Source organism: Chrysemys picta, chromosome 2 (assembly GCF_011386835.1).
Source record: "Chrysemys picta bellii isolate R12L10 chromosome 2, ASM1138683v2, whole genome shotgun sequence".
NCBI classification, from domain to species: domain Eukaryota; kingdom Metazoa; phylum Chordata; order Testudines; family Emydidae; genus Chrysemys; species Chrysemys picta.
Genome location: NC_088792.1, coordinates 271,631,460 through 271,650,868, shown reverse-complemented (window position 1 = coordinate 271,650,868; position 19,409 = coordinate 271,631,460). Strand labels below are relative to the sequence as shown.

Genomic DNA, 19,409 nt, shown 5'->3' with positions numbered 1-19,409 from the left:
TACAGACAACCCCCCAACCTAAGGCAAATACTCACCAGCAACCACACATCACTGAACAAACACACTGACCCAGGAACCTATCCTTGTAACAAAGCCCGATGCCAACTCTGTCCACATATCTATTCAAGTGACATCATCATAGGACCTAATCACATCAGCCATACCATCAGGGGCTCGTTCACCTGCACATCTACCAATGTGATATATGCCATCATGTGCCAGCAATGCCCCTCTGCCATGTACATTGGCCAAACTGGACAGTCTCTACGCAAAAGAATTAATGGACACAAATCTGACATCAGGAATCATAATACTCAAAAACCAGTGGGAGAACACTTTAACCTGTCTGGCCATTCAATGACAGACCTGCAGGTGACTATCTTACAACAGAAAAACTTCAAAAACAGACTCCGACGAGAGACTGCTGAGCTGGAATTGATATGCAAACTAGATACAATCAACTCAGGATTGAATAAGGACTGGGAATGGCTGAGCCATTACAAACATTGAATCTCTCCCCCCTTGTAAGTATTCTCACACTTCTTATCAAACTGTCTGTACTGGGCTAGCTTGATTATCACTTCAAAAAAAATTCTCTTACTTAATTGGCCTCTCAGAGTTGGTAAGACAACTCCCACCTGTTCATGCTCTCTGTATGTGTGTGTATATATATATATATATCTCCTCAATATATGTTCCACTCTATATGCATCCGAAGAAGTGGGCAGTAGCCCACGAAAGCTTATGCTCTAATAAATTTGTTAGTCTCTAAGGTGCCACAAGTACTCCTGTTCTTTTTGCGGATACAGACTAACACGGCTGCTACTCTGAAACCTGTCATAGCTCAACAGAAGAATTCTTCCATTGATCTAGCGCTGTTTACCCCGGGGTTAGGTCAGCTTAGCTCTCTGTCATTCAAATGTCGATTTTTCATGCCACTGAGCAACATAGCTCATTCAACCTAACTTTTTAGCGTACGCCTGGGCTTAGGCTTGGTCTACAACTAAACAAGCTTTGCCAGTACAGTTAAGTTGATAAAGGGTATTGGGGTTGTTTTTTACTGACAGCTATGCTGGCAAAAATCCTAGTGTAGACACAGTTGCACTGACAAAGTTTGGTGTAGTGTATTTTGTTTAAGGAACAGACAAGCTATACCAGCAAAAGGACTTTTTTCCCGTATAAATTGTGTCTACACTAGGAAAGTTTGCTATTATAGCTATATACTATTTTAAATATAGACAAGGCTTAATTAGTCTTTTTGCTCAAGCTTACTCATCTTTTCATATTTGAAGGTCCCTAGTTCAATCCCCAGGGCTGACCAAGGTGATAGTCATTACTTATATGCTAGGACAACCATACTCGGACTGAGGCTCATGACCTTCAAGTGCCTCTTTAATGTGTTTCCTGCAGTTCTTTGCAGCACGTGCTATTAAAATACTGTATGATTGAATATACAGCACTATAGTCAACGAAACAATGAATTCACACTACCACAGCTCTTTTGGGTAATGCTGATCACTAATTTGGCTCCTGAACCACTGAGGTCTAAGTATCACTGCACTAGTATATGACTCAAGCTCTATTAAAAGCACATACGTATTACAGCTGATCAGTTTTCTGAAATTTGGACGGGGGGGATACGACAAAACAAGTTTTCATTAAATATTTAATTTTTAATTATTATATATATTTTATTTTGGTTAGGCTCTAATATTGACTAACTCATTTTTTACACACACACACACACACACACACACACACACACCGCTTGATTCTCTGATGCACTAAGGCCCCTTTATGCTAATCTCAGATCATAAAAGAGCCTTAAAGAGACAGCACTGACACGGCGCACAGGGCATCCCAGGCCAATGTACAGCTAGTAAAAGCGGTCTAGGTCACCCCGTTCCCCATCCCTGACACTGGGATCAGATCAGAGAACATTGTGCTATAGCTATTTTCTACTTCCCAGAGCCTATGGGGAGGGGAGCATAGAATCACATGAGAGGTCATCTAGTCCAGTCTCCTGCACTCATGGCAGGACTATATTATCTAGACCATCCTTGACATTTTCTAATCTGCTCTTAAAAATCTCCAATGATGGGGATTCCACAACCTCCCTGAGCAATTTGTTCCTAATGTCCAACCTAACCTCCCTTGCTGTGATTTAAAGCCCACTGCTTCTCGTCCTATCCTCACAGGTTAACAAAACCAATTTTTTTCCCTCCTCCTTGTAACAACCTTTTATGTACTTGAAAACTGTTATGTCCCCTCTCAGTCTTCTCTTCTCCAGACTAAACAAACCCTATTTTTTCAATCTTCCCTCATAGGTCATGTTTTCTAGACCTTTAATCATTTTTGTTGCTCTTCTCTGGACTTTCTCCAATTTGTCCACATCATTCATGAAATGTGGCGCCCAGAACTGGACACAATACTCCAGTTGAGGTCTAATCAGAGTGGAGTAGAGCGGAAGAATTACGTCTCATGTCTTGCTAATACATCCCAAAATGATGTTCACCTTTTTTAAAACAATGTTACACTGTTGACTCATATTTAGTTTGTGATCCACTATGACCCTCAGATCCCTTTCTATGGTATTCCTTCCTAGGCAGTCATTTCCCATTTTGCATGTCTGCAACTGTCTGTTCTTTCCTAAGTGGAGTACTTCGCATTTGTCCTTATTGAACTTCATCCTATTTACTTCAGACCATTTCTTCAGTTTGTCCAGATCATTTTGAATTTTTATGCTATCCTCCAAAGCACTTGTAACCCCTCCCAGCTTGGTATCATCCGCAAACTTTATAAGTGTTCTCTCTATGCCGGGGTGGCCAAAGCATGGCTTGTGAGCCACATGCAGCTTTTTTTACAGTTAAAGTGCAGCTCCTGGAGCCCTCCCATACCCTCCACCCCCATTCTTCGCCTACCAGACTGTTAGGGGGAGCTCGGGGCTTCTGCCCTGCAGGGCGGAGGGGGAACCTAGGAGCTTCTGCCCAGCAAGGGGGGGGGGATCTTGGGGCTTCACCCCATGGGAGGCGCCTGCTGGGGCTTGGGGCTGAAGCCACGGCAGGCAAGCCCCAGCTCTTGAACTTCTGAAGATTGTCGTAAGCGTCTCAGAGGATCAATAAGTTTGGCCATCCCTGCTCTATGCCATTATCTAAATCATTGAAAATGTTGAACAAACCAGACCCAATATTGATCCCTGTGGGACCGCACTCAATATGCCCTTCCAGCTTCACTGTTAACGACCGATGATTACTCTCTGGGAATGGTTTTCCAACCAGTTTTGCATCCACCTTAAAGTAGCTCCATCGAGGTTGTATTCCCTAGTTTGTTTATGAGAAGGTCATGCGAGACAATATCAAAGCCTTACTAATGTCAAGATATACCACAACTACCACTTCCCCTCATCCACAGGGCTTGTTACCCTTTCAAAGAAAGCTATCTGGTTTGTTCGACACGATTTGTTCTTGACAAATCCATGCTGACTGTCATTTATCACATTATCTTCTAGGTGTTTGCAAACTGATTGCTTAACTATTTGCTCTATTATCTTTCCAGGTACTGAAGTTCTGCTGACTATTCTGTAATTCTCCGGATTGTCCTTATTTCCCTTTTTATAGATTGGAACTATATTTGCCCTTTTCCCGTCCTCTGGAATCTCATCCATCTTCCATGAGTTTTCTAACATAATCGCTAATGGCTCAGATATTTCCTGAGTCAGCTCCTTGAGTAATCTAGGATGTATTTCATCAGGCCCTGGTAACTTGATGACATCTAACTTGTGTAAGTAATTTTTAACTTGTTCTTTCCCTATATTAGCCTCTGATCCTGCCTCATTTTCACTGGCATTTACTGTTACATGTCCAATCGCTACCAACCTTTTGGTGGGGGAAGGGGGGAAATAATTTCGTACTTCTGCCATTTCCACATTTTCTGTTATTGTTTCCCCCCCCCCCCGCATTGAGTAACGGGCCTACCCTGTCCTTGATCTTCCTCTTGCTTTTAATGTATTTGTAAAATGTTTTCTTGTTACCCTTTATGTCTCTAGCTAGTTTAATCTCATTTTGTGCCTTGGCCTTTCTAATTTTGTCCCCACATACTTGTGTTATTTGTTTATATTCATCCTTTGTAACTGGACCTAGGTTTCCACTTTTTTGTAGGACTCTTCTTTAAGTTTCACATAATTGAAGATCTCCTGCTTAAGCCAGAGTGGTCTCTTGTTATACTTCCTATCTTTCTTTGCTCTTTTGCCCTTAATAACGTCTCTTTGAAAAACTGCCAACTCTCTTGAACTGTTTTTCCCCTTGGACTTGCTTCCCATGGAATATTACCTACCAACTCCCTGAGTTTGCTAAAGTCTGCCTTCTTGAAATCCATTATCTTCAATGTGCTGGGTGTTTTCCCCTCCTACCATTTCTTAGAATCATGAACTCTTACCATTTCATGATCACTTTCACCTAAGCTGCCTTCCACTCTCAAATTCTCAACCAGTTCTTCCCTATTTGTCAAAATCAAATCTAGAAGCCTAGTGGCTTTCTCCATCTTCTGAAATAAAGAAGTGTCTTCAATACATTCCAATAACTTGTTGGGGGGAGGGATAGCTCAGTGGTTTGAGCATTAGCCTGCTAAACCCAGGGTTGTGAGTTCAATCCTTGAGGGGGTCACTTCAGGATTTGGGGCAAAATCAGTACTTGGTCCTGCAAGTGAAGGCAGCGGGCTGGACTCAATGACCTTTCAGGGTCCCTTCCAGTTCTATGAGATAGGTATATCTCCATATATTCTATTCTAATCTGTGCCCCACTGTGTTATTTCCCAACAGATGTCTGGGTAGTTCAAGTCCCCCGGTTACCACCAGGTCCTGTGCTTTGGGTGATTTTGTTAGTTTAATAAAAGTTTCATCCATCTCCTCTTCCTGAGGACTGAGTGCACTCTAACATAACAGCGGACAGGCAATCCCTGCTCAGCCTCGGAATGATGGCAGTACAAAAGTGGCCCCAACTGCAGAAACAGAGTAACTGAGAATCAGTCCCAGTAAATGCAAAACTCAACACAACTTTAACAGTGGAGCCATCACTGACACCCCCATAGTACATCAAAGACAGACAGACACATATGTATGCAACCAATAATTAAACCTAGTTTGACTCTCTAAACGAGGGAAGACGCTCAATACATTTCCCAATGCATTCAATTACGCAGGTGTGTTTTATGATGTTATACAGTAGGGGCGAGGATGAACCCAATGAAGTATATTTCCACTTGTAACCTAAGCTTTCCAGAGGTGAGTAATCAGGGCTCTAATTAGGTCCTTCCTTGGTTGCACTGTAGACAATCTTATTCCTCCATCAGAACAGCTCCTCCTTGCTAATCAGAGAGAAAGCTGTGAAAATAGCTTGTCCAATTCCTCTGCTATATATGGTTAACACAGGACTTTTTCTTCCCTCTGACGCTGTACAATGAGGAGTACAGAATTGTTTTGGAATCTCTTTATCAAATACCTCACGGCAAAAAAGGAAAGATTTCAGATATCAGTAATAAAGTGTTTAAACCATTTAGGTGGGAGGAAAAGCTCACACCACCAGTGTCCGCTTCATTCATAGCTACGTCTCAGGCTTTTATGAATTCTGTTCATGAAACACTGTTACCTGAGGGAGGGTTGTGTCCTCTTTTCACGAGAGAGAAGAACCAAGCGCCAATACTTCTGACAAATTTGCACACTCAGCCTTTGAAACGGGGCAGAAGCTCATGAGGCGCTAGCACCCAGGCCAGAGCAAAATATTCACAACAGAACCCACTTGGATTTGGGTACTAATTCAGCACTTGGCACCAGGAACCAGAGAAAAGCATGAAAAGGAGGAGGAGCCATCCTTTAGCTCAGCCTCTGGCTCAGACGTAAGTAACAGATGTTCTAACATGATTCCCAAGGGATTCAGTTCACCAGCTTAAGGAGCATAACAGGAGCTCAGCACCTTCTGGCTACTTCTCCTCCCTGTTCCTGACACCCCCCCTTCCCCCCTAATCAGCGAGTTCAGGAGGGTAGTGCAGGCTCTGGCTATGCCAGCTCTATACTCGCTGAAGGCTTCCTCATGATGAAGAATCCCTACTAAAGGATGGGGAAGGCAGACAGTCTCTGCTCCCTTTGCACCACGGCCTAAGTGGCACAAAGTGGATCGGGGCCCGAGAACATGCCCCCAGGTCCACTGAACAAGTTTACAAACTTTCTGAGCCAAATTACAGTTTCAAGTCAAACCTAAGTGAGAGTCAGAGTTCTGCATGGTGAAACTAGGAGAATCTGGGAAGCTTCTACTTGGTTTCACCCATCTCTGGTGCTGCAGAAGAATAAAAAGGCTGAAGGGGGGAAAGGGGGCTTATACACATTAATAATAAAACATCACCTTCATTCTGCAAATGGAGACAAGGTCGAGGGAGATTAAGTGACTTGACCAGTGTCATACAATGAGTCAGTGGCGGATTCAACGATAGAACCTCGATTTCCTGAGTCCCAGTCTTCTTTTAATCAGCAATACTGCCTTAAAATACACAAAGGTAGCATCGCAACTATGTTAGTTATCTGAGCTAGACAGCATGATACCAGGTGGGAATAAACAGTAACCCACTTCATCAGGCCTGAGCCAAATGAAAAGTGGCCAGGTGTATAGCGGTCTAATGAGCCAATCATCCTGTCAGCTGCCACTTCACTGCCCCTTAGAGGAGTGCTAAGGGTAAGCAAGCACTGTGTACAGTTTCTGCTCCAGCACTGACCTTTTCCCGTTGACATCAAATCTTCTGACGACTGCCTATGCATCTTACGCACTCTGCCAGGCCTTGGCATTATCTCCTTTTGGATCTCAATAAGTCTTTGTTGCGCAGCTAACCTCGTCTTCTCTGCTATGTGACAGATGTTCCTTTTCAGAGGAACCTGTGACTATAACATTAACCTTATGCACAGTCTTTCTCCTTGATATGGCCTTCATTAAGTCTACAAAAATGACCTACAAAGTGGCCATTTTTGATATAAGCAGTGAAAAACCCAACTGCTATTTATTGCTGTGTGTAATAAATGCCATGCAAAGCACTCAGTTGGTACCAAGCACTTGGTTTTATTTCCTTTTAATTATTAAAATCTCTTCTATTCCAGATCCTTGTTCACCTTTTTATGATTTGAGCTACAGAACACATTTAAATTCAGGGATTAGTTGATTGATAGGTTCATACACAAATACACACGGTTCCCTGCCACTCCCTGCTTTTAATCTGATGTAATTGTGCTTGCCAAGCAAGAAGATGAAACCTTAGACTTCTTTAATGCTTCACAAAATGCCTGTGGGAATGCGGAATAAACTTCTAACTACACATTTTCAGTGTTATTCTATTAAGGCCTCTTATTAAATCAATAGTCCAGAGGCCAAATTAATCAAATGCTAATGTGTTGGTGTGGTGTTTGTTTGTTTTTCAGATCCTTACCAAAATATTCCTATTCATTAAAGTATGCTGAAGAGATGTATTTAAAAAATAAATTCCAGTGGCAATTATCAAAACACTGATATTCCTAGAAAAACAGCTCTTGCGGGGACCAACAGCATAATCCAGTCTGACAAAAAACAGGCATTTAAAATAAAAAAGTATCAAAGTTCAATGCAGTTATCTATGGAAATTCAGTAATTTTATCACTAGAACTACTGATTCATCTACTCCTGTATTTTAATGGGAATAACTCATTTAAAAATTTTAAATTAGCCCCTTTTTATAGATAAGTAGGGTTCTAGACGATACTATTCTTCTGTTAAAATGTGTTTAAATTAAGAGGAGACAGATTGGATTAAATGCTCAAATCATCCCCTTTGAAATTAAATGAACAAGTTCCATACACAGATTCAGACAATGTGTGTGTCTATTCCATGTTATAAATATATTGAATAATAGGATGACTTGGATTCACAAGGAGAAATTAATTAGTGGCGGATCGGAGTTGCATCAGCCCTTTCTCAGACTCAAGGATCAGGATAAGCATCCAAACTTCTCAGTGTTTAATTAAACTTCTGAACTCTATCTACAAGTACACGCATGCACAAACACACTTCACAGTACATCACGCACCTTCTATAAAATATTTTGTGCATATACACACACGCATCCATTTATAGATGCACATTGTATACACACTAGATTTAACATCTCCATTACTTCCCTTTAAACCTTTCGAGATTCACCCATTTCCTGACTTACGACCGTGACTACAGAGGGTTTCTGGAACTCAGCAATTAGGGCTGGTCCACACTAACCCCCCAGTTCGAACTAAGATACGCAACTTCAGCTATAAGCAACAGAGGGTCCTGTGGCACCTTAGAGACTAACAGAAGTACTGGGAGCATAAGCTTTCGTGGGTAAGAACCTCACTTCTTCAGATGTATGTGAATAACGTAGCTGAAGTCCAAGTATCTTAGTTCGAACGACAAGGTACTTACCGCAGGTCCACACGCAGCAGACAGGCTCCCCCGTCGACTCCGCGTACTCCTCTCGCGGAGCAGGAGTACCAGTGTCGACGGCGAGCGCTTCCGGGATCGATTTATCGCGTCTAGACAAGACGCGATAAATCGATCCCAGAAGATCGATTGCTTACCGCCGAACCCGGAGGTAAGTATAGACGTACCCTTAGAGTTTGGGTGGGGAGCAGGACAAGACACTGGATTTGTTGCAACTTCCTAACAAAAATGGCATCAAGCTTTAGGTTTATCATTCCATGGAGATGGATGGGGGCAGGTTGCACTCCTCAGAGCTCCTGCTTCAGTTTGCCTGTATGCACAGTAACCAGCCTCACATCACTTATAGTGAAGAGGATATTCTTGCAAGGAGAACAGTGGGAAATGTTTTCTGCAGAATTTATGGTGGGGTGGCAGGGAGGAGGTTTTAAACAGCAACATTGGGGATGCTAAAATTCCACGGATTCCCAAAGGCTCTGCCATAGGCATCAGCTGTTAAATGAGCTTGCAGGACTGTTCCCATTAAGCCAAGTGAGGTGGCCTTTGGCAATTTAGGAATGGGCTGACAATTATGAGAAAAAGGAGACGACAGAAGACTTTTGGCAGTAATGCTCTTAGTGCTGCCATGTTCCACCTCAGAGGAGTCTGCACTTCAGTGATGGATAATGGAAATTCCGTGCAAAACACGCGTATCCTGAAGGGTTTCAAAGACACCTTTCATGAATACAAGATTATTATTGTCAACACGTGTGTTATCCGAAGCAAAAAAGACACTCTCTCACATATCCGTTTCAGGATATTTGCTACCTCCTTTAAAAACGTAATCCAATCTTCAAACACGGTGCCAAGCAACCAGAAAGGGTCTTACACCTTTAAGGGGTGGGAGAAAAGGCAAATTATTTACTCCTCAAACATCAGGAAACATAACTGGCGTATGAATTAGGAAACCACACACATACCTGCTCAACACACAGGTGCTGCCCTTGAACTGCTGTGAAAAATAAACACTTCTCCACTGAGTGTAACAGGCGTTGTTTCTCCTCTTTGTGAAACTAATAACTGAAGCAATTCCAGTAAAGATGGCAAACAACTGATGAAATATCCTCAGAGAACAGAGGCGTTTCCTTCCCAATTCACCTTCAGTAACAAAAGAAAAACCAGGGATGCCAGGGGCCGGCAGAATTGGCCCACTTATTTTCCACCATCAGCTTCATCCACTGTTGACATTCTCCAGAGATTTCGGTGGTTCTGTAAATCCTTGAATGTTTTGGAGGGAACAAGTTGCTGGACTGCTCCACTGCTTATTCCAAAATGGTCGAGAGATTGGGCTTGGGACCTTGTGAGAAAGAAAGAAACAGACTGTTACATAGAATATCAGGGTTGGAGGGGACCTCAGGAGATCATCTAGTCCAACCCCCTGTTCAAAGCAGGACCAATCCCCAGACAGATTTTTGCCCCAGATCCCTAAATGCCCCCCCGGATTGAACTCACAACCCTGGGTTTAGTAGGCCAATGCTCAAGCCACTGAGCTATCCCTCCCCCCTCCCCCAGGATAGAGAGACAGGGGAGGGAAAAGCGATCATTCCATCCACACTGGATCTACTACACATTCCAAATAAAACTTATACCCACACCAGTTTGTATCTTTCAATTGACCTTTGCATGTTACTAAGGGTCTTTTATAAATACTGTATAAGCTAAACATTTGTATGCCAAGAAAGAATGACTAGATTCACAAAGCTTAACAAGATCAGCACAATTTGCTCTGAAGAGCTAACAGTTCAAGATGCTTTACCCAACTCAGGTGATATGAATGATAAAGTAATTAAAGTGCCATGGTCTGAAACAACTTTCCATCTACCAGTCAGATCCTTTAAAGAGCTCTGGTTGTTGTTTTTTTCCCCTCCTTCCTTTTAAAGCGAAAAAGAAAAAGTTTGCCTGCCCTGGGAAAGGCAACGGAGTGACAAGGAAGGGGGAGGATATAGATGCTTGGAAGTAGATAGTTAACTGGGCTCACATGCCTTCACACTTCAGGAGAAAACGTCTAAACACAGTTTACACACCAGTACATGGAGGGAAAGTTTTGGCAAAGGAACTGCAGAGAAGTGGAATAGTTACGAAAATAAATTCACTCAAACATAGCTTACCCACATCAACTGTATCTTGGTTATACCCCTCTTTCCCCTCTCAATCCTTGGCTAACAGAAGCGTATTTCAGGCCAGAATCCCATACCTTTGCTCCTATGGTGTAACACCTTACTGCACAAGTGGTTCCACTGATGTCCATGGGACTATTCATTGAGTAAGGTACTATTCAGTGTGGGCACAGGTCTCAGAATCTGGGCTTCTATTCCTGTCAAACCTCAGCAATTTGACGAAGAGTAAAGCTATGTCTACACTAGCACTTTTGTCAGTAAAACTTAGTGAAAAAAAAACACACCCTTGACCGACATAACTTGCACCGACAGAAGCGCTGGTTTAGACTGCCACTCGTTGGAAGTGGTTTAATTATGCCGACGGGAGAGCTCTCCCCCCTCAGCATACAGCAGCTACATGGGAGATTCATAGATTCTCGGACTGGAAAGGACCTCGAGAGGTCATCGAGTCCAGTCCCCTGCCCGCATGGCAGGACCAAATACTGTCTAGACCATCCCTGATAGACATTTATCTAACCTACTCTTAAATATCTCCAGAGATGGAGATTCTACAACCTCCCCAGGCAATTTATTCCAGTGTTTAAGCACCCTGACAGTTAGGAACTTTTTCCTAATGTCCAACCTAGACCTCCCTTGCTGCAGTTTAAGCCCATTGCTTCTTGTTCTATCCTTAGAGGCTAAGGTGAACAAGTTTTCTCCCTCCTCCTTATGACACCCTTTTAGATACCTGAAAACTGCTATCATGTCCCCTCTCAGTCTTCTCTTTTCCAAACTAAACAAACCCAATTCTTTCAGCCTTCCTTCATAGGTCATGTTCTCTAGACCTTTAATCATTCTTGTTGCTCTTCTCTGGACCCTCTCCAATTTCTCCAAATCTTTCTAGAAATGCGGTGCCCAGAACTGGACACAATACTCCAGCTGAGGCCTAACCAGCGCAGAGTAGAGCGGAAGAATGTCTTCTCGTGTCTTGCTCACAACACACCTGTTAATACCTCTCAGAATCACGTTTGCTTTTTTGCCACAGCATCACACAGTTGACTCATATTTAGCTTGTGGTCCACTAAAACCCCTAGATCCCTTTCTACCGTACTCCTTCCTAGACAGTCTCTTCCCATTCTTACAGCGGCGCAGCTGCATTGGTACAGCTGTGCTGCAGTAAGGTCTCTAGTGTAGACGTAGCCTTAGGGTGGATAAAAGATTTTAAAGACACCAAAATTGTTACACAGGGGCATATCCAGATGCTGAAAATGGAGAGCTACTGCAGAGCAAGTTGTGGAAGAAAACCCAAACAACTCCTTGTCCTGGGGTGCTTTTTTATCCCTCTTTATTAAAGGCAGCAAAGATCAGCTGACAGCACAAGGATTTTTTTTTTCCCCTTAAACAGCATGGGAAGGTGGTTCCCTTTTACATGTTCAAGGGAATGAGCAATGAAAACTTAAACAAACAGGGTCAAATAAAAAGTGTGATAATCATTTGTTCTGTTAATAGTGTCAATGAAAGTACAAAAAACAAACCCATGACATAATCCTTCCCAGGCCTTCTCTTTAAAGCTTGGAGTCAGGAAAGCGCATGCTTAAAATTAAGCACGTACTTAAATCCCATTGACTTTGATGAGGCGTAAGCACTGTCCTGAATAGAGAAGCTCTCTTGATTGTATTAAACCACAAAACAACACTGTTTATGCTATGTCCTCACTGAAAGAAAAAAGGTGTATTCTCAACTTGAGTTAGTTTACAGAAGATAAAAGGTTAGTAAAGACAAGGTGGGTGAGGTAATCTCTCTAATATCTGTTTAATGTCCTGGACAAACATGGCTACAACAACACTGTATAGTGCAGACAAGGCAGTTTGTAGTCTTCACATGAATCATAGAATATCAGGGTTGGAAGGGATCTCAGGAGGTCATCTAGTCCAACCCCCTGCTCAAAGCAGGACCAATCCCCAAGTAAATCATCCAACAGATTTTTGCCCCCTCAAGGATTGAACTCAGGCCTGAGTTTAGCAGGCCAATGCTCAAACCACTGAGAGTTTCAGGTCGAGTTTAACGGCTCCACCATAATCTAACTGGACTGGATAACTCACGTGAAGACTACAAACTGCCTTGGTGTCGCTAGGATTTTACCTTGAGTTAGCTAACTTGAGCTAAACACACACTTTTTTCCTCCCAATGAAGACAAGACCTCAGAGATCCTGATCCAAAGCCCAGGGAAGTCAAGGAGAGTCTTTCATTTACTTCAAGTATCAGGGGGTAGCCGTGTTAGTCTGTATCTACAAAAACAACAAGGAGTCTGGTGGCACCTTAAAGACTAACAGATTCATTTGGGCATGAGCTTTCGTGAGTAAAAACCTCACTTCTTCGGATGAGCTTCAGAACGGTCTTGAATCCTATGAAATTCCTTTTCATACACACACAGCAAACTTCATTGACCTTGACTGCTATACAAGGCCTGAAAAGGCCTGAGAATCAAACTTCTACCAAAAAAAGGTAATTACTGTCTAAAAGCCTTTAGCTGAGAGTTTTCACTATCCATCTAAGTACCTGCAAAACGTGCGGACACAGGAAATATACGAATCTCTATGTCACCATAGAAATTAGACATGAAAAGTCTTACATTTTGCTTCCATTCTATGGCTCCACCCACTGCAGTACTGTACCTTGCAGTAGTTTTCCAGTGGTTCTTCAAGTCCAATTTTAGATTTCTCAATAAATGGCTTTCACCATTTCTGTTGGGAGATTAACCTAACAGTTCGCACTGTCCAGATTCATTTTCTTTTGTTCATTTTCATCCCTTAACTCCTAGCAAAAGAAAAACAAACACTCCCCCCCACTCCCTCCCCACACACTTGGACCAGCCTGTATTATTTTTCTTCTTCCTCTACAATTATCCGTATTACAGTAGCACCTAGGGACCCCAAATGAGATCAGAGCTCCATTGTGCTAGGTGCTGTACATGCACACACAGTGATAGTCCCAAAGTTTACAACCAAACTAGACAAAACAGACAAAGGGTGGGATGTAGGAAGCATCATCTGAGGTACAGAGAGATGAAGGACTCCATCCTACCCAATCCTGAGCACTCCGACCCTGCTCCAGCAAAGCACTTAAGACCATGTTTAAGTAAATGAACACTTGGACTGAAGCCACTGGGACTATTCACATTCTTAATTTGAAACTGGAGCAGGGTCATGCTCATCACCTTGCTGCACTGAACTTGGGCGTGTCTACAGCTGAGAGAGCGAGCCGCCCAGCCCGGGTAGACAGACCTGTGCTACCTTGGCTCGAGGTAGCATGTTAGAAATAGGAGTCTGGACACGGAGAATCAGGGGGCAGCTCAGGCTCTCAAGCCCACCCAACCTCCTGGGTCCAATCTCGGTTGGCTATCCTGAGTTTCCACCAGAGCCACAAAGCATGCTAGCTCAAGGCGAGCTAGCGGAATCTGTCTACTGCCCGGGCGGGGAGCCTCACTCCCAGCTGCAGTGTACACATGCCCTAAATGACATGCCAAAGATCACACAGGAAGTCTACAGCAAAGGCAGGAAATTTCCCAAGTGCTAGTCCAGTGCCTTAATCACAAGACCATTTTCCCCCTTGCTGATTAAGGCCATCAAATACTTGCATATGGCAAGGACCGGTGAAGTGTAAAATTACACGAGGGAATGCAGTGGATGGTAAACACAACAACTCAGTAGGAAAGAAGGTAGCCTTCAAGCGGCAACAACTAATCTTCAACCTAAACCTCACTTTCAAGGGCAACATATAAGCAAGTCACACAACAAACAGGATAATGAAAAGTTAAGAGTGCCACATAATTCTGAATGGTTAGGGGAGTCCAGGTGATTAACGACTGCATGGACCAAAGTTAAGATAGTCACTAGTAATTAGTAAAGGAATTCAATGAGAGGACAGAAGAGAAAGGGAGTTTCACCTGTTAAATATTTACTATTAGAGTCCCAAGTGCAGCAATTAGTTTTAAAGTACAGGGTTGTTTTTAAAGCAAAGGCTTTTTTTCTATTTCAGCATGCACACTACAACTCAACCACGTGCATCAGGATTACTAAAGGCATCTACAGAACTTCACTACCCACTGTAGACGTATTCTGCAGTCCACTTTATTACAGACAATGCAAAGGAAGATTTTATTTCCACTGGCCCCCCCATAATAATGAAACTATTGGCTTGTCTACACTTAAAATGCTGCAGCAGAACAGATGTAGCATTTCCATTAAAACACTACCTACACCGATGGGAAGGGTTCTCCTGTCAGCTTAGGTACTCCACCTCCCCAAGAGGCCGTAGCTACGGGAGAATTCTCCCGTCGCCTAGCACGGTCTACAGCAGGGGTTAGGTTGGTATAACTGTGTCACTCCGGGGTGTGAATTTTTCGTATCCCTGATCAACACAGTTCTACCAACCTAATTTCCTAATGTAGACCAGGCCTCAGATACAGTATTGTGTATCCTGGGCACAGTGAACATTAAATTCCCCTTTGGGAAGCAGAATGCAAAGCCCCAAATTATTTAGTGGAGAGGGGGAAAAAAAACAAACAAAACTCTGTATTGCTCTAAATGCGTTACTGCTCACTAAGCTATATTTTTAAATTGTAATAGTACGTCTACAGCTTTTGAGACAAGGTAGATAATCCAATACCACTCAGTGCTCCAACAAATGTTACAAAGGCACAAGTTTTCAGGTCAAAAAGCTTGGTTTTGGGGAGACTACACTCTGAACACATTCACATTATGGAGTCAGTGTAGGACCATCGTGTATCGTAACATCCCATTTTGCAAATGAGTTTGTACCACGACACCTGACCGATTCTTGACCAGCACGCTTCTGTCTTTATAATGGTGATCAACAAAACCATAAAAGCTTTTGAACATTCTGGATTCTTCTGCAGCTTTAGTCTTCTGTCTACAAGGAGAAGCTACTGAGAAATATGCCGATGAAACTGCGCCGCTGTAGCACTTGTGGTGGAGATGCTCCAAGCCGACAAGAGAGGTCTCCGGTCAGCTTAATAACTCCTTGCCTCTGCAAGAGGCAGTAGCTATGTTGGTGGGAGAAGCTTTGTCCACACCAGCGCCCAGGTAGATATAACTTACGTCGCTTAGGAGTGTGGATTATTCACATCCCTGAGCGACATAACTTATACCAGAGTAACCTATGGTTAGACAAGGTCTCTGAGTAAGGCTAAGATTTTATCATGGATATTTTTAGTAAAAGTGGGACAGATCACGGCTTCCGTGAATTTTTCTTTATTGCCTGTGACCTGTCCGTGACTAACTAAAAATATCCATGACAAAATGGGAACAGACAGGGCAGCCTTGGGGTCCCCACCCCCCGGGGGGGCTCAGAGCCACCAGCTGCGGAGGGGAGCTGCAGGGTCCCTCTGCCCCCTCCCCAGCGGAAGGGAGCACTCTGGGAATCCCCCTGCCACTGCCACACTAGGGAGTTGCGGGTTTCCACCTGTCCTCCCGCCACCGCAGTGGGGGAGTTGCAGGGGTACCCCCCTGCCTGCAGCGGCGGGGGAGCTTGGGAGCCCGCTGCCTCAGGCGGCCGGGTACCTTACAGCTCCATGCGACTGCGGGAGGCAGCGGGACCCTGCAGCTGCCAGGAACCAGGGCTGAAGTCACGGAGGTCTTTGGAAGTCACGGATTCCGTGACTTCCATGACCTCCATAACAAAATCATCACCTTATCTATGAGTGCCTTTATGTGCTTAGCTCAATACACTTCTCAAAAGAATTAGACCTGAAGAAGAGAGCTCTGTGTAAGCTCGAAAGCTTGTCTCTCTCACCAACAGAAGTTGGTCCACTTTGTCTCAGCAATTACTCTGTGAGGCCAAATTCTCTGCTGGTGTAACTACAATGGTTTCAGCAGCCCCACCAACAGACAGTTTGGTCCATGGTTTCTCAGGCCATGTCTACAGTGGGGATTTGAGTCATTGGTGGCTACATACCAGTGTGAAAGCCCCTAGGGTAGACAGCCAAAGCTGCCATTTGTATCAGTGCATCTCAGCCCTGCCTGAAATCAAAGTAAACTGCACCAGTGCAGACTGCAGATGAAAGCAGCTTTGCAAACGCTAAGGTTTACCACTGACTGGGTGGGTGGCTATAACAGGACAAACTAGGGTGACCAGATAGAAAGTGTGAAAAATCAGGACAGGGGATGGGGGGGGAGGGGGGGAAACAGGTGCCTATACAAGAAAAATTCCCAAATATTGGGACTGTCCCTATAAAATCGGGACATCTGATCACCCTATGACAAACCCACAGTGTAGTATTCTGCACAGTTATGCTCAGCTGCTGTTCTCTGAATTGAGGCCAGGAAAGGGCAGAGATCAGCAAGTCTGAAAGGGTCAACCACATAGATTTTATAAAAACCGAAGCAGTTTGACAGAACATGAGCGCAACAGAAAAACATTTGATTTTTTTTTACTCCAGTAAGAACCCTTCCCCCATTCCCCACCTCACACACCACGCAAAGAATATGCATCTATTATTGGGCCAACATTGTGTTAGTACAGGAGAACCAAAGAGCAAAACTGACTAGTCTATTTTTATTGCCCAAGCTGCAACGTAAGAGATGACAATCCGCATTAGCAGAGGAAGTTAGATTTCTAAAATTATTTTTGTTTTAATCTGGAAAGGTGAAATTAGTAACCCAAGTAAGGGAAATTTGTTATTTAAAAATATGATTTACAACTAGTACTAAACCTTGAAGAGATTCAAATAAAAAACCAAAAAGCAGTGCTATGTAAGTGCTAAACAGCATAAAACTCTAAGCATTAACCTAGTCTTGGACAGTTTTTAAAGTAAATTTTAACAAGGCTATGCCCCATCGGCACCAGCTGGCATAACTGTGTTAGCAGAAACAGTTTCCTAATAGGGGATAAAACTGTAGCATTGATGGAGCTAAAGGAAAGTATTCTATAGTAAAAAGAAGAACAGGAGGACTTGTGGCACCTTAGAGACTAACAAATTTATTAGAGCATAAGCTTTCGTGGACTATAGCCCACTTCTTCGGATGCATCCGAAGAAGTGGGCTATAGTCCACGAAAGCTTATGCTCTAATAAATTTGTTAGTCTCTAAGGTGCCACAAGTCCTCCTGTTCTTCTTTTTGCGGATACAGACTAACACGGCTGCTACTCTGAAACCTTTCATTATTCTATAGTAAACATTATCTGTCTTTGGATGCTATCCAAGACAGGAGTGCTGCTATGCCTTGGAAGTGTGTGTACAACAGAGGGAGGGGGGGAAATGATTTATTTTATGTGATCAAAATGTTGTATGACTCACAAAAGATCATTTTTGCTCTCATACACACACACAAATATCAGGCTAGGTAATTAATTAGAGAGCACCATTCTGAAGAGATACTGAGCAGGGTTCCTAATTGGGCAAGACCAAAGGCACTAATACAAACCTTTCAAGAGAGAGACCACTGCTAGTTTCTTGCGCCACTTCCAATTCCAACAGACCTACTAGGCACTGTGTGTGTCTGAACTAGCCTGGACACTCTTTGGGGCAGGGAGCCGTAGAATCACAGAAATGTAGGACTGGATCCTACCTCAAGAAGTCATCTAGTCCAGCCCCTGTGCTGAGGCAAGACCCAGTATGCCTACACAGGTCTGGGTTAGCAAAACATCTGACTGGTTAGCAAAATGCCAAGAGCAATGATGGGCGCTTGATAAATAATTGGCATATGCAGGCAAAGGTTAAGCTTAAAAACCATCAAGTATCCCAGATCACCCATGCAAAGCTCCTTGCGAGACCGAACACCATTGCCCCCTGCAGCTTGAACTTGTGCTGGGGATGGGTGGCTGATAAGAAGGGAGTTGCAACCTGACAGTCTCCCCTCTCCACTGCCTGCACCTAATCAGGGTCTATTTCACAGGCATGCTAGAGAATGCAATGCAATCCCAAAATACTCTAGTGCAAATAGGGCTGCCAAGCCCAGACACTGGGACAGGATCAAGGACTTGCATTCCTGATGCACGGAGATGTAACTTGTGGGGCCTACATAAAGCAGTGGATAGCAATTCATGCCTTCCACTCTGCTTCTGAAAAGCTGATTCAGGGAAACAGACCAGGATCAAGCCTGAAAGGGTAAGCAGTGTTCCTTTAAGTGTAGGGCTACCATATGTCCGGATTTTCCCAGACACGTCCGACTTTTCGATCTATAAATAGCCGTCCGGGAGGGCGGTTTCTAAAAATCTAAAAATGTCCGGGATTTCCCCCGGTTGGCTATTTATAGATCGAAAAGCAGTGGCCAAGCGCCGCTCGGCAGCCAAAGCCCCTTCCCGGATCCCCCCATCCCCTGCAGCCTTAGCACGCCGTCCGCCTGGCAGCTGTCTTCCCCCTCCGCCCGGCAGCTGTCTTCCCCCTCCGCCCTCCCCTGAACGCTCCACCCCCCTGCTCCTCCCCCTCCCCTGCTTCCCGCGAATCAGATGTTCGCGGGAAGCCTGAAAAGAAGCAGGGCAGGCGGGCAGCAGCAGGTAAGCTGGGGCAAGGGCGAGAAGGAGGGCTCCAGGGAGGCACGGAGCGGCTCCCTCCGGTCCCGGCCGGCCCTAGCGGCTCCGGCCCAGCTCGGCTCGGGCCCCGGGGCACCGGCTGAGCGCGCCGGCCTGGCACCGGCCGAGCACCCCCGGCCCGGCCCCAGCAGCTCCGGCCCCGGGGGCTTCGGCCCAGCCCCAAGCCCCATGACCCCGGCCGGAGCTCTGGCCAGAGCGCAGCCCTATTCCTGGGCATTTGTTAAAGCCGGCCCTAGTTGGGGGGCG

The 19,409-nt window shown here is 44.3% G+C and overlaps 1 long non-coding RNA gene across 2 annotated transcripts in view; it reads right to left on the bottom strand.

Annotated features, from left to right (window-relative positions):
- The window catches only part of LOC101946648 (uncharacterized), a 224,374-nt gene that overhangs the window by 141,579 nt on the left and 63,386 nt on the right, over nucleotides 1-19,409 (bottom strand). For both annotated transcript variants that reach the window (XR_002888332.3, XR_508373.4), the window contains exon 2: nucleotides 9,437-9,813. This is a non-coding gene — a long non-coding RNA (uncharacterized LOC101946648). The remainder of the gene's footprint in view (nucleotides 1-9,436; nucleotides 9,814-19,409) is intronic.